The sequence below is a fragment of the Prionailurus viverrinus genome, chromosome E1 (assembly GCF_022837055.1).
Source record: "Prionailurus viverrinus isolate Anna chromosome E1, UM_Priviv_1.0, whole genome shotgun sequence".
Lineage (NCBI taxonomy): Eukaryota > Metazoa > Chordata > Mammalia > Carnivora > Felidae > Prionailurus > Prionailurus viverrinus.
The window spans coordinates 41,876,561-41,889,463 of NC_062574.1; the positions used below are offsets into that span (position 1 = coordinate 41,876,561).

At 41.4% G+C, this 12,903-nt stretch overlaps 1 protein-coding gene across 3 annotated transcripts in view; it reads right to left on the minus strand.

The window, feature by feature from the left end:
- Window positions 1–5,326, minus strand: part of LOC125152033 (ATP-binding cassette sub-family A member 9) — a 63,996-nt gene extending 58,670 nt beyond the window's left edge. For all 3 annotated transcript variants that reach the window (XM_047833716.1, XM_047833715.1, XM_047833714.1), the window contains exon 1: window positions 5,176–5,326. The gene's annotated coding sequence lies outside the window, so the exon portion shown is untranslated. The remainder of the gene's footprint in view (window positions 1–5,175) is intronic.
- Window positions 5,327–12,903: the final 7,577 nt, after the last annotated feature.

Sequence of the window (12,903 nt, forward strand, 5' to 3'; positions counted from 1 at the left end):
GAGGGGCAGAGAGAGAGGGAGACACAGAATCGGAAAGAGGCTCCAGGCTCCGAGCCATCAGCCCAGAGCCTGACGCGGGGCTCGAACTCACGGACCACGAGATCGTGACCTGGCTGAAATCGGACGCTTAACCGACTGCGCCACCCAGGCGCCCCTGGAGACCTCACTCTTAACCAGTGTGCCATGCTGTTGTCAAAATTCATCTAGGGGGTCGCTTGGTGGCTCAGTCCATTAAGCGTCCGACTTTGGCTCAGGTCATGATCTCGCAGTTGGAGAGTTCAAGCCCTGCGTGGGGCTCTGTGCTGATGACTCAGAGCCTGGAGCCTGCTTCAGATTCTGTGTCTCCCCTCTCTCTACCCCTCCCCCGCTTGTGCTCTGTCTTTCTTTGTCTCTCTCAAAAATAAATAAACATTAAAAAAATTTTTTTTTAAAGAAATTCGTCTAGGGATTGTGGGGATCAATTCTCCATTTAGTGCAAGATCAGAGATTCTACCAGCACCCAGACAGGTGGTGAGGAGCTCTAGGAGGGATCCACTCAGACTACTTATCCATGGGCTTTGCTCTGTGTAGTAATTATCAGGAACCCCCAAATGCTGGAACATAAGGAAAGATCGATTACTCTCAGAGTAATCTCTGCAAAAGGCAGAGAAAATATACGGGTTTTTAAAAAAAAGACAGCTTTATTACAATAAACAGAAGACAAGGTTTTAAATCTTCCATATAATGAACTATAGTTAAATTCAAGGAGAAAGGTAAGAAGAAATGAAAAGCCAATAATCCTACTTAAAATTCCCATCGAAGTCAGTAAAGAATATAAAATCTATGATACAGAGAAAAATTTTGTAATAGTCCCAAATTTTCAAAGAAAATTAAAACTCACTTAGAAACAATGAGAGAGATAAAACTACATGAAGTAGAAACAAACAAACAAACAAACAAAGGACCCAAAGTAAAGTATTTGGTAAAGAGATACCCCAAAAGAAGAAAACACAGTTGCAAGAAAAATACATTGAAGAAAATAACATTGTGAAAAGTCCAATGGAAATTAATTTTTCAAGGTAGTGGAAAGATGCGTATTTCCCAAAAAAGCTCTCCAAGTACCAAATACAATGACAGAAAATATCAAAAAGTAATGATTTTTTAAAATTAAAGGATAGAGGGGAAAGTTGGAATCAAGTTGACAGCATAGAGGTGTGGTCATTCAGGAAGGAATGAGTCAACAATGTATAATGGAACAGAAACCAGCCTGATATCTTCCAAGTGGAAGTAAGAAAATGATTTGCCCTCTTTCCTTTGAAAAATCTACCCAGAGGGACAAAAATAAAGAACACTGATGAAATATTTATTTGCGATAAAACTAGAATGATTTAACCCCAAACCACAGATACTCCCCCACCAAATTATTAAATTTTGCTTCAAATTAAGAAATATACACAAAGGAGTACCACAATGTGCTTATGAATCAAAAATTAATTGACAAAGTTAACTGAATCTAAATTATTAAGAGATCCCTGAAACCCACACAGTATTCTTTCCCTTGAAATGACCCGTCAGGTGAAAAGCCATGGCAGAAGCATGGCAGCTGGTTTCACCTTGTGGGAAGTCAAGGAAGGTGACGAGAATGTGCACGAATACAGTATTGTTGTTTTCTTCAAGCCCACAGCCGGGATACAGAAGAATGTGGAACATCTTTACACCAGTGGTAGAAACAACAATAACCCAAACAAAATGAAAACCACAGTCCCATGGCATGAACAAAAACCAACAGACGCAAGAAGACTTTGATGAACTGAATTGTCAAGAAAAACAAGCCCATGATGGGTGCAAAGAGAGCCAACCTTGCAGCTTCTGGACCGGGGGGACAAGCCCCTCATCTGAGTGTGGGTGGGGAGACAAGGTGTGTCCATGGCAAAGGGTATTTGCAGAGATGAGGAGGAAAAAATCAAACCTTAGATGATGTACGTGTGGGATGCAAAACGTAGAATCTAAAAGAGTCTAAAATGCGAAGAATAAAAATAGCCTAAGCAATTTTTCTTCACCCTACAGCCACATTGGATTTTCTCAGAAAAAAAAAAAAGTAAAAGAGGTAAGAAAGGTCCTGAACAATAGAGAGAATCTTTGAAGTTCTGTGCTTTCTCGTGCTGTCTAGATTTCTGAGACCTTGTCAGAGTTGAACCCGGTGGTGTGAAAGTGCTCCTTGTTGGAAAAGTATGGACAGAAAGTTATAGTTATCGTGGTAAGGTCTGTTTGGTAAAGGGGTGTGTATGGTGTCATTACAGACAAAGTTGATTCTTGCAATGTGGTGGGACCCATTTTATTGCCAGTAGAAAAGAAGCACCTAAAATAATTTTCAGATTCATGATGTTCTCTTCCTTCCCCATGCGTACAAGTGGATAGGTGGGAGGTTGAAATAGGGATAAGGGGTGAGCAGACAATGGACACATGAATCAAATAAATTTGTAGTTGGAGTTCCTTGAGTTGGAAGCTCATTCTAATAGTATATTATCAGAGTCAACATAGACCTGACTATTTGTAGGCACCCATGTAGGCACTCTGCTGTTGTCAGTGGAAGTCCTCCATTGCCTCCTATTTATGGGCTCAACCTTGGCCTTGGGGGTAATCCGCACAGGGCTTAGGCTCACAGGGAGAGAGGACTAGCCTTCAGGCTTACACACAGGTCTACCAGTCAGCCAGATTGTTGGTTTCCAATACGTAGGCCAAGTCATCAGCGACTCTATAGAATTGTTTGCAGAGGACATCATATATATAGAACCTATATAACAATAATTCAGGACATATCTGCCCAACAGCCATTAAATGATCTCTTTCAAACCTAGCGAAGGCAGCAGATTCTAGATATAACACTCAGTCTGGTAGTGGTAGTATGATGTAACTATTTGTATGGTCGTCTTAGTGGAGCCCAAGAATTACTAGTGTATCTACTGGAATGAGTTACATAATTGAATTGCAAGAGGTCTATCTCATTATTTTCCCATCAGGAAGAATGACAAAATTTCTCTGAGACTTGTAAAGCATGAATGCTCATGAATTATCTTAGTTCATGAAGAAACCATGAAGCATAACCTTACTTAATAGAACCCAACATTCTAGGAGTGGGAGTTGGTCCAGGAAATGGTCCAAGGGTAGTGGCTTGAGCCTTGGCACAAAGCTTAGAGCACAAGGTCGATTGGCCAATAAGATCTGGGTTTTCGGGGTGGTCGTGTTCTCTTTTCCTTTGGCTCTATATTGAAAAGGGATGGAAACCATAGAGTTGTATGGTCTCTTCCATCATATGAGTTAATGAGGTTGTTTCTGGCTACTAGATTCATGGCCTAATGCTGATCTTATCCATGGGGTGAGAGCAAAGCCACAAATATTCTGGTCCCTACTGGTATTTAGGAGGTAACTCAAATGGGAAGATCACTTACTCAAGGCAGCCTTGGGAGGCATTGCCAGAGATAAAACCTAATCATTGTGTATTGTAAAGAGTATTGCGAATCTGCTCTTTCAGTCTGAAAGGCATGGAATAATTGAAGAGGAACGTGGTAGGCAGAATAATGGTTCCCTTCTAATCCTGGAACTTGTGAATATGTTACATTATACCGCAAAGGAGAATTAAGGTAATGGATGGGAGTGAGGTTGCCAATCAACTGACTTAAAGTCAGAGAGACGATCCTGGATGATCTGGGTGGACCCAAGTAATCACAAGCGTCCTGAAAAGTGGAAAAGGGAGGTAAAAAAGGCAGTCAGATGAGGTGATGTTAAAAGGACTCAACCTGTTGCTGGCTTTGAAGATGGAGGAAGGTGGGCATGAGCTGAGGAATACGGCAGCCTCTGGAAGCTGTAGGAGGCAAGAAAACAGAATAGCTCTGCAGAATGGAAGGCCCCCCTGCCAGCAGCTTGATTTTCATCCGGTAAGACTCACATCACACTTCTCACCTCTCAAACTGTAAGATGATAAATCTGTTTTGTTTCCCACCACAAAGTTCATGGTCCTCTGTTACAGCAGCAATGAAAATTAATACACGGAGCACAAAAGGGAGTCTGAGAGCGTGAAAACCGAGAACAAGACGAAGGCGAGGGCTTTAGGACACAAAGAGTTGTTTGTGGAACAAATGAGGGCGTGAATTTATGTTCAAAAACTGTCCAAAAATTAACAAAGAATCCAGAAGCTATGTGGATGAGTTCTTGACCATAGATAGCACCACCAGAGCAGGCTGTGACGGCCTGGAGATCCCAACTGAAATGACACTACGATGTCACCAATTAAGAAACCAGTGCCCCGGTAAGCCATGGTATCTGAGAGGGTTAAATACATCGCCTACATGCCTACTCTTCTTTCTTTCTTTAGCAATGCATGTGCTAGAAAATATTGATGAATACAAGAAATTAACATGACCTAATTGTCATGATTGTGGGTATTTCCTTCGGACTGTTAAGACTGATTTTTTTTTCCCGCTACACATCCCGATGTAAATGTCAGGGGGAAAAAAATTACTATTCACCACAGTAGCACAAAACATCTAACTAGCTTACATTGCTCCGAATCGGAAGTTGTGTGATCTAGAAATAATAATGTGGCTCTGTAAAAAGCCAGTCACCTCCTGCCAGAAAGAATTCCTCATATTCAGAAAATAAGTACATTGCAGACAAATTAGATCAAGACTCCTATAGATGTAGTATATAAACAAGGTCAATGAAAATGTTGCCCTAAGTTTTCTTGAAAATCCGCAGCCAGCTAAAACAATTCAAAACTCACTCAGAAAATCATGTGCCCCCCCACCTCCATGTTTACAAATACTCTGGCAGTAAAACTGAAAACAAACAAAAAAGAGTAAGTAATTCTAATAACTTGGGAAGCAGCCCCTATTTGCAAAGAAATGACAGAAAGTGACATTCCTTTCAATCCGTCTAATACCTTTTAGATAATATATGCTATTTGTCCAAACACGCTTTAGTCATAGGGTAAAAATGAAAAAAAAACAAAACCACTTAGTTCCCCAACGGGTTATTTAGCCATACAATAGAAAACACTCAGCTGGTTGGGGGAAAATCAAAACAACGAATAACTTACTGCCTTGAATAGTTTTCATCCAAATGTTTGGCATTCCCTATTCGAAGTCGTAAGTTATAGTTGTATATGCAAAACAATCACAATTTCAGAGATTAACTTACTCTCAGGAAAGCTGGGGCAAGAATCTAGAAACGGTTCATCCACATGTCTCTGCATGTCCTGGAGAAGAATTCACATTCCTTTTGGGTCACTACTACATCATGCTTTTAATTTCATGTTTATTGTGAATAGTTCCGTTTTAGAATGATTTCCGAAAAGGATTATGGTCTTAATTCAGCCAGCCTGCCAAAAACTCTCTGCTCACATCACATGGTGACTTCTCCGCAGTTTTCCATTTCTTTGTCTCCCAGCCAGCTCCTCAGCAGGGAGTTTGTAGTTGCAGATGGCTGGCTGGACGTATCAAAACATTAGGAACTATCAAACCAAAGAGAATCTAGTCTTTCTCAATTAGCTTTTTCATACAAAGCCCTAATGGGAGAGCTGGCCCCCAGCACAGTCTTTTTAAAGAAACGCAAGTAAAGAGCCAGTTCGGAGAAAAGCAGAGCCGGGAGAGGTTGAAAAAGAAAAGGTTTTAAAAAATGATAGCTGTAAGTATACAATCAGGTCAGAAAGCAACTCAAAATCTTTCACCGAAATTTAGCTCTTAAAACCGAGATACGGAAAGATGGCTGTGAAGCGATGTAATTTTTTCAGGGTAAAACAATGAACTTTTATCTGCATCCCAGCTGCATGCCAGCCGTCTACAGCATCTTCCTGGGAGGGCAAAATAGGAAAATCCTTTGAGCACATCCTATAAAAACACCTGCAATTCTCATGACCTACCAGCTTGCTATTTCTATAAGTCCCAGCAAACAAACCCCTTTCTCTGTAACCACCTGCTGGCTTTTAGTATGTCCTGTTTTCCATATTTTTCTTTTCTTCTAATGCTTATTTATTTTTGAGGGGGGGGGAGAGAGAGAGAAAAAAAAAAGAGAACGAGTTGGGGAGGGGCAGAGAGAGAAGGGGACAGAGGATCCGAAGCAGGCTCTGTGCTGACAGCAGGGAGCCCGGTGCGGGGCTTGAACTCACCAAACGTGAGATCGTGACCTGAGCTGAAGTCGGACACTTAACCCACAGAGCTGCCCAGGCTCCCCTCCATAGTTTTCAAGAAACATTTGTAACAGGTAAGAGGTGCCATTCTCTCTTTTTTGAGCATTTCATTTAGGTTGAAGACAAGGCAATTCCGAAACTCCTTGTAATGCACAGAGTCTATTTTTGGCTGAAGAAGAAAAGTGAAAAAGGACCACACTCTTTCTGCTTGCAGTCCATAAGTCCGTTGGGTGCTTCTGCACTGTGATTGCTTTCTGAATACACAACTGAAGGAGAAACAATGTGCTGTGCACGCAGTTCTTAAACTGAATGGGCTCGTCTGCGTCCCATTGTCCACGATAATCACATGAAATCTTCCTCACCTACTTCCCATCCCTTAATGTTTATGCAATCATGTGTACTCTTTTGCTAATTGTGTGTCCAGAGATTGTTCAGCCAGCCAAATAGACACAGATCGAACTCATTAATGCATGAGACTATGGAAGTAAAAAAAAAAAACAAAACTTGCTGAGTGTTTCTGCAAGCCTGCTGTCTTCTGTAGAAGATGCAAAATTATCACTTTTAATAACCTCACCAGCATTTTGTAAACAGAGAGTATCATTTAGGAAATGCATTTCTTTCTTTTTTAAGTCTATTTATTTATTTTTAGACAGACAGAGAGAGAGAAAGCACGCACAAGCAGGGGAGGCGCAGAGAGAGAGGGAGAGAGAGAATCCCAAGCGGGTTCCGCACTGTCAGTGCCGAGCTCCACGTGGGGCTCGAACTCACCAACTGTGAGATCGTGACCTGAGCTGAGACCGAGAGTTGAACATTTAACCAACTGTGCCACCCAGGCACCCCTAGGAAATGTTTCTCAAGTAACTTTTTTCTAAGAAAAAACTTGTTGGCTTCTGGACTCTCTTTCTTCCTCTCTTTCTTTCTTCCTCCCTCCCTTCCTCCCTCCCTTCCTTCCTTCCTTCCTTCCTTCCTTCCCCTTTTTTAGTTGAAGTATAGTTCACACACAATGTTGCATTGGTTTCCAGTGTACAACATAGCGATTCAATAAGTCTACCTGTTATGCTGTGGTCATCACAATGTAGCTGCATCTGTCCGTACAACACTCTTATAATACCATTGACTTTATTCCCTATACTGTCCCTCTCATCCCTGTGACTTATTCATTCCATAAGTGGGAGCCCGTACCTCCCACTCTCCTTCAGATGCTATTTTTTCCTTTAGAATCTTGGTTTCTTCCTTCAATGCGGCCACGTCGTAATCTCTCTACCTCTATAACAGAGCAACAGCACCCTCATTAATCTTCTTTTCAACATGTTCTTGATTACCCCTACGTCTTTACTCTTTTAAATAAGCTTCAGGATCAGCCGGCCAATTAAAACCAAATCATGCCATTGGCATTTGGAAGGTGGAATGGCACCGATTTTATGCAAAAGGTAATTACTAAGCAGCCACATATGGCACCTACAATACGCAGGGCACACTTAAATATGAACACAATCACATAATAGTCTCCTCAGGTAGGTGCTATTTTACGGATGAGAAAAATGAAGCCCAGAGAGTTTAAATAATGTACCCAAATGCACACAGTTGGCAATAGCGGATCCTGGGTAAAAGCTCGGACCATCTCCAGTCTGTGGCTTAAATAACAAGTGCTCTGATGTCTCATTTGTGTGTGTGTGTGTGTGTGTGTGTGTGTGTGTGTTCATTCAATGATTCTCATTGTCAAGTAGTATTCCATTGTATATATAAACCACATCTTCTTTATCTGAAATCTGGCCATTTGTAGCAACGTGGATGGAACTGGAGAGTGTTAGGCTAAGTGAAAGAAGCCAGGCAGAGAAAGACAGATACCATATGTTTTCACTCATGTGTGGATCCCGAGAAACTTAACAGAAGACCATGGGGGAGGGGGGGGGAATGTTACAGAGAGGGAAGGAGGCAAACCATAAGAGACTCTTTTTTTTAAAAAATTTTTTCTAACATTTATTCATTTTTGAGAGAGAGACAGAGTGTGAGTGGGGGAGGGGCAGAGAGAGAGACACACACACAGAATCCAAAACAGGCTCCAGGCTCTGAGCTGTCAGCACACAGCCCGACCCGGGGCTCGAACTCATAAACCATGAGGTCGTGACCTGAGCCGAAGTCAGACACTCAACCAACTAAGCCACCCGGGCGCCCCACCATAAAAGACTCTTAAATAGAACAAACTGAGGGTTGATGGGGGGTGGGGGCGAGGGGAAAGTGGGTGAGGGGCGTTGAGGAGGGCACCTGTTGGGATGAGCCCTGGGTGTTGTATGGAAATCAATTTGACGATAAATCATATTAAAAAAAAATGATTCTCACCTTAGATGCACACATTTTACAACTCGCCTTGCCTTTTGCTCCGTATATTTGGCGACAATAGTCTCCAGTGCCAGAAACTTTATAGATTTCACGTGGTGTAAAGCATTCTATTTGAATTCCTTCCTGGCTGATTATAGTGCCACGGACTTGTGTATAGCCCTCAACACCGTGTGCAAAAGCAAGAAAAAAAAAAAAACCAACCCGATTTGCAAAGAATGAAGAGTGGAGCCGCCCAGCATCCAGAAAGAGAGAGAGAGAGACGGAGAGAGAGAGAAGCTGAGAACATCTGCTTGATTCCCAGGGACTTTGCTGTTGTTTTTTGTCCTTCCTTGGACCCAGCTGCATGGCTGTATCTGAGTTTTGGCAAATACTCTCCAAAACTTTCTCTCTGTCTTTTTTTTTTAAATATAAGAAACAAACTTGGTTCTGTTTTGTGCTCTCTCTTCTTTGCCTTGAAAGATCCTTTGTGTGATATATTCCTGCCCTCGATGATTACTTCCATTTGCATTTCTCAATATATTTTTACCTAATTCTCTTATCTGTCTCCAGGATGTCTCTTGGAGCAGTAGAATTTTGTTTTTCTTTTCACTGGCCTGCGAATCTTCTACTTTCTGTGAGAGATGTAAATCCCTGGGATAACCAAGTCATTTTCTCCAGTCATCTCACTATGCAGTCTCCAAATTAAGCTTTCCTGTGGTTTTCCTGTTTCTCCATGTCTACACTGATCACGTTTGTTCTCTGTTCCCTTTCTTAGGTTCCACTTGTCCTTTTCTCGTCTCATGTGGAAAGCCCCAGGTAACAAGTTTCTAGTCTTTTATTCTACTAGTGATCACCCTTAAATGCTGACAAACATACTTGAACCTACCTTACTCTGGCAAGGGAAAAAAAATCAACCTAAGTCTCTAACTGTCTTCCCCCCGATGACCTGCTATTTCTGTGCCTATGCTCCACCCCATATGGATAAGTCTGCCAGCATATCTGACCTTGAAACCTGAGCTCTACTCCTTACTAGCTGTGCAATGCTGAGCAAGGGACTCACCTGTAAGAGACAGAGAGTACGCTACTATGCAAAAGAGTCTTTTAGGATTTGAAACTTTAGAATTTGGGGGTAGAGTAGGGATTAAAGGAAACAACACACGTAAAGTATTTTGCACAGCATCTAGCGTTGCGTGAGCACTCAGTAAAATGCTAGCTATTATACTCTCCACAGCCTTGGCAAAACTGGAACTTATGGGTATTTTTTTATTCAAGTATAATTTGCATACACATTTCAGGTGTACAATATGGTGATGTGACAATTCTGTATATTACTCAGTGCTCATCAAGGTAAATGTACTCTTAGTCCCCTCTGTCTATTTCACACATCTTACCCTGGAAATTATAGTTATTTTTAAAAATTACTAATCTGATTGATAAAAAAAAATAATACCACCTTAATGACTTCCTGTACATCTCTTAGGTTACTTGTGACGTCAAGCATATTTTAATACAATCTCTGGCCATTTGTAACTTGACTAATAAGTTCATTCGTTTTTTCTGCCTGTATTTCTGTTGCTCTGCCATTCTGGATTTTTGTTTGTTTGTTTGTTTATGCCTTTGTTTTTGACTAAGAGTGAAAATGTCTTAAATAATTTATTTTAAAAATAAGATGTTACGAGGAGGAGTTCAGATGGCAGAGTAGTAAGGGGACCCTGGGCCTGTCTCGTCTCTCGAACTCAGCTAGATCAACATCAAACCGTTTTGAACGCCGAGGAAATCGATCTGAGGATTAATGGAACAATCTGCATAATTTGAGGGAGAGAAGGAGGCAGGGACATGGTGTGGAGAGTTGAATTGGAGAGAGAAGAGCTGGGATGCCACAGAGGGGAGGGAGCCATTTTCGCAGGGAGGAGAAATAAAGAGGGGAGACAGAGTAGCTCATCCAGCTTGTGAAAGAAAGCACACCCCGGTAGAGGTCATATGGCCTCTCTGTGAGCCAAAGACCCAGCAGGCACCAACCATCAAGGCTCCATACCCACACAAAGACTCCAGCTGAGGGCAGCAAACTCTGGCTCTGGCTGTGTGTTACGATTTACCGTAAACTCTGAGCTGCTGCCACTGCATGGTGGCATGACCATTTCCTGGGAGAAGCTGGCCACAGCATGATGACACCCTCCCCCAGAAGATCACTACGGGTCTGAGCTGCAGGGGTTTCTCAAATGGGGTGTATTGAAACATAGCCATGCCTGTGATGAAACTCTGGAGGGAGATGCTGCTTTGTAGGCAGACAGCTCAGACACAGAGAGAAACAGAAACAGGGGACATAGAAGGGGTGACTGATTGTGCACGCATGAGGGCTCAAGCTTCCTGCTCTGGAGAGTGAGGTGAAGTCATTTTCACCAGTTGCCCACCAACACTGATTGACCCCAGTGAGCTAAATTCCACCATCAAGTGGAGAATGGAGCCACTGTACCAAGCCCCACACCCCTGTGCCCTCCAAGCTCACCTCCACTAGGGCAAGTCCACCTGAGAATCAGAGCAGCAGGCCCCTTCCCCAGAAGACCAGCAAATCCCTTCCATGCACTTAGTCTACTGATCATAGAGTGCTGCAAAGTTTCAGCTCTAGGAGAAACTGGATCTAGCTTTATTTGTTTTTTTGTTTTGTTTTTGTTCGTTTTTGTTGTCACTTTTGTTTTTATTGTTTTTCTTTTCTTTTGTTTCTTGGACACAGAAAGAGCAAAACTTTTTTAATTTTTTAAAATTTTATTTTATCATTTATTATTTCTTATTCTTTAAAAGTTTTTCCCACTCTTTTTCTTTTCTCTCTCTCTCTCTCTCTCTCTCTCTCTCTTTTTTTTATCAAGCTTCTGTTAACAAGCAGACCAAAACACACCCAGGATCTAGCTTCTTTTATTTGATTTTTTTTAATTTTTAAATTTTTATTTCATTGTATTATGATTATTATCATTCTTTTCATTGTTGTTGTTGCTGTTTTATTCCTCTAAAATGATAAGCTGGAGGAATTCATCTCCAAAGAAAGAACAGGAAGAAATAATGGCCAGGGATTTAATCAACACAGATAAAAGTAAATGTCTGAACTAGAATTTAAAACAATGATTATAAGGATACTAGCTGAACTTGAAAAAAGCATAGAAGTCAACAGAGAATCCTTTTCTGCAGAGATAAAAGAACTAAAGGTCAGGCCAAAATTAAAAATGCTGTAACCGAAGGGCAAACACAAATGGAGGCCATAAACATAAGGACGGATGAGGCAGAGGGGCGAGTCAGCTAAATATAGAGGATAAAATTATGGAAAATAAAGAAGCTGAAAAGATGAGGAAAACAAAGGTCAGGGATCATGAAGGCAGGCTTAGGGAACTCAGCGATTTATTAAAACATAATAACATTCATAGCATAGGAGTCCCAGAAGATGAAGACAGAGAAAATAGGGCAGAAGATTTATGTGAACAAATTATAGCTGAAAATTTCCCTGATCTGGGGAAGGACACAGACATCAAAATCTAAGAAACACAGACAACTCCCATTAAATTCAACAAAAGCTGGCCATTGCCAAGACATATCAGTCAAATTCACAAAATACACAAACAAGGAATGAATCCTGAAGGCAGCAAGGGAAAAAAGTCCTTAACCTACAAGGGAAGACAGATTAGGTTTGCACCCAATCTGTCCATAGAAACTTGGCAGGCCAGAAAGGAGTGGCAGGATATATTCAATGTGCTGAATAGGAAATACTCTATCCATCAAGGCTGTCATTCAAAATAGAAGGAGAGATAGAGTTTCCCAGAGAAACAAAAACTAAAGGAGTTTGTGACCACTAAACCAGCCCTACAAGAAATTTTAAGGGGGGCTCTTTGAGTGGAGAAGACAAAAAAAGAACAAAAGCAACAGAGACTAAAAAGGACCAGAAAGCATCACCAGAATCACCAACTTTACAGGTAACACAATGGCAGTAAATTCATATCTATCAATAATTACTCTGAATGTAAATGGACTAAATGTTCCAGTCAAAAGACATAGGGTATCAGAATGGATATAAAAACAAGATTTATTTATATGCTGCCTACAAGGGACACATTTTAGACATAAAGTCACCTGCAGATTGAAAGTGAGGGGATGGAGAACCATCTATCATGCCAATGGACATCAAAAGAAAGCTTCAGTAGCCATATTTATATCAGACAAAGTAGAGTTTATTTTATTTATTTACTCTTTTAATGTTTATTTATTTTTGAGAGAGGGAAAGACAGAATATGAGTGGGAGACACAGAAGCCAAAGCAGGCTCCAGGGTCTGAGCTGTCAGCACTGAGCCCCATGTGGGGCTCGAACCCATGAACTGTGAGATCATTACCTAAGCCAAAGTCAGAAGCTTAACCAACTGAGTCACCCAGGCGCCCCCAGA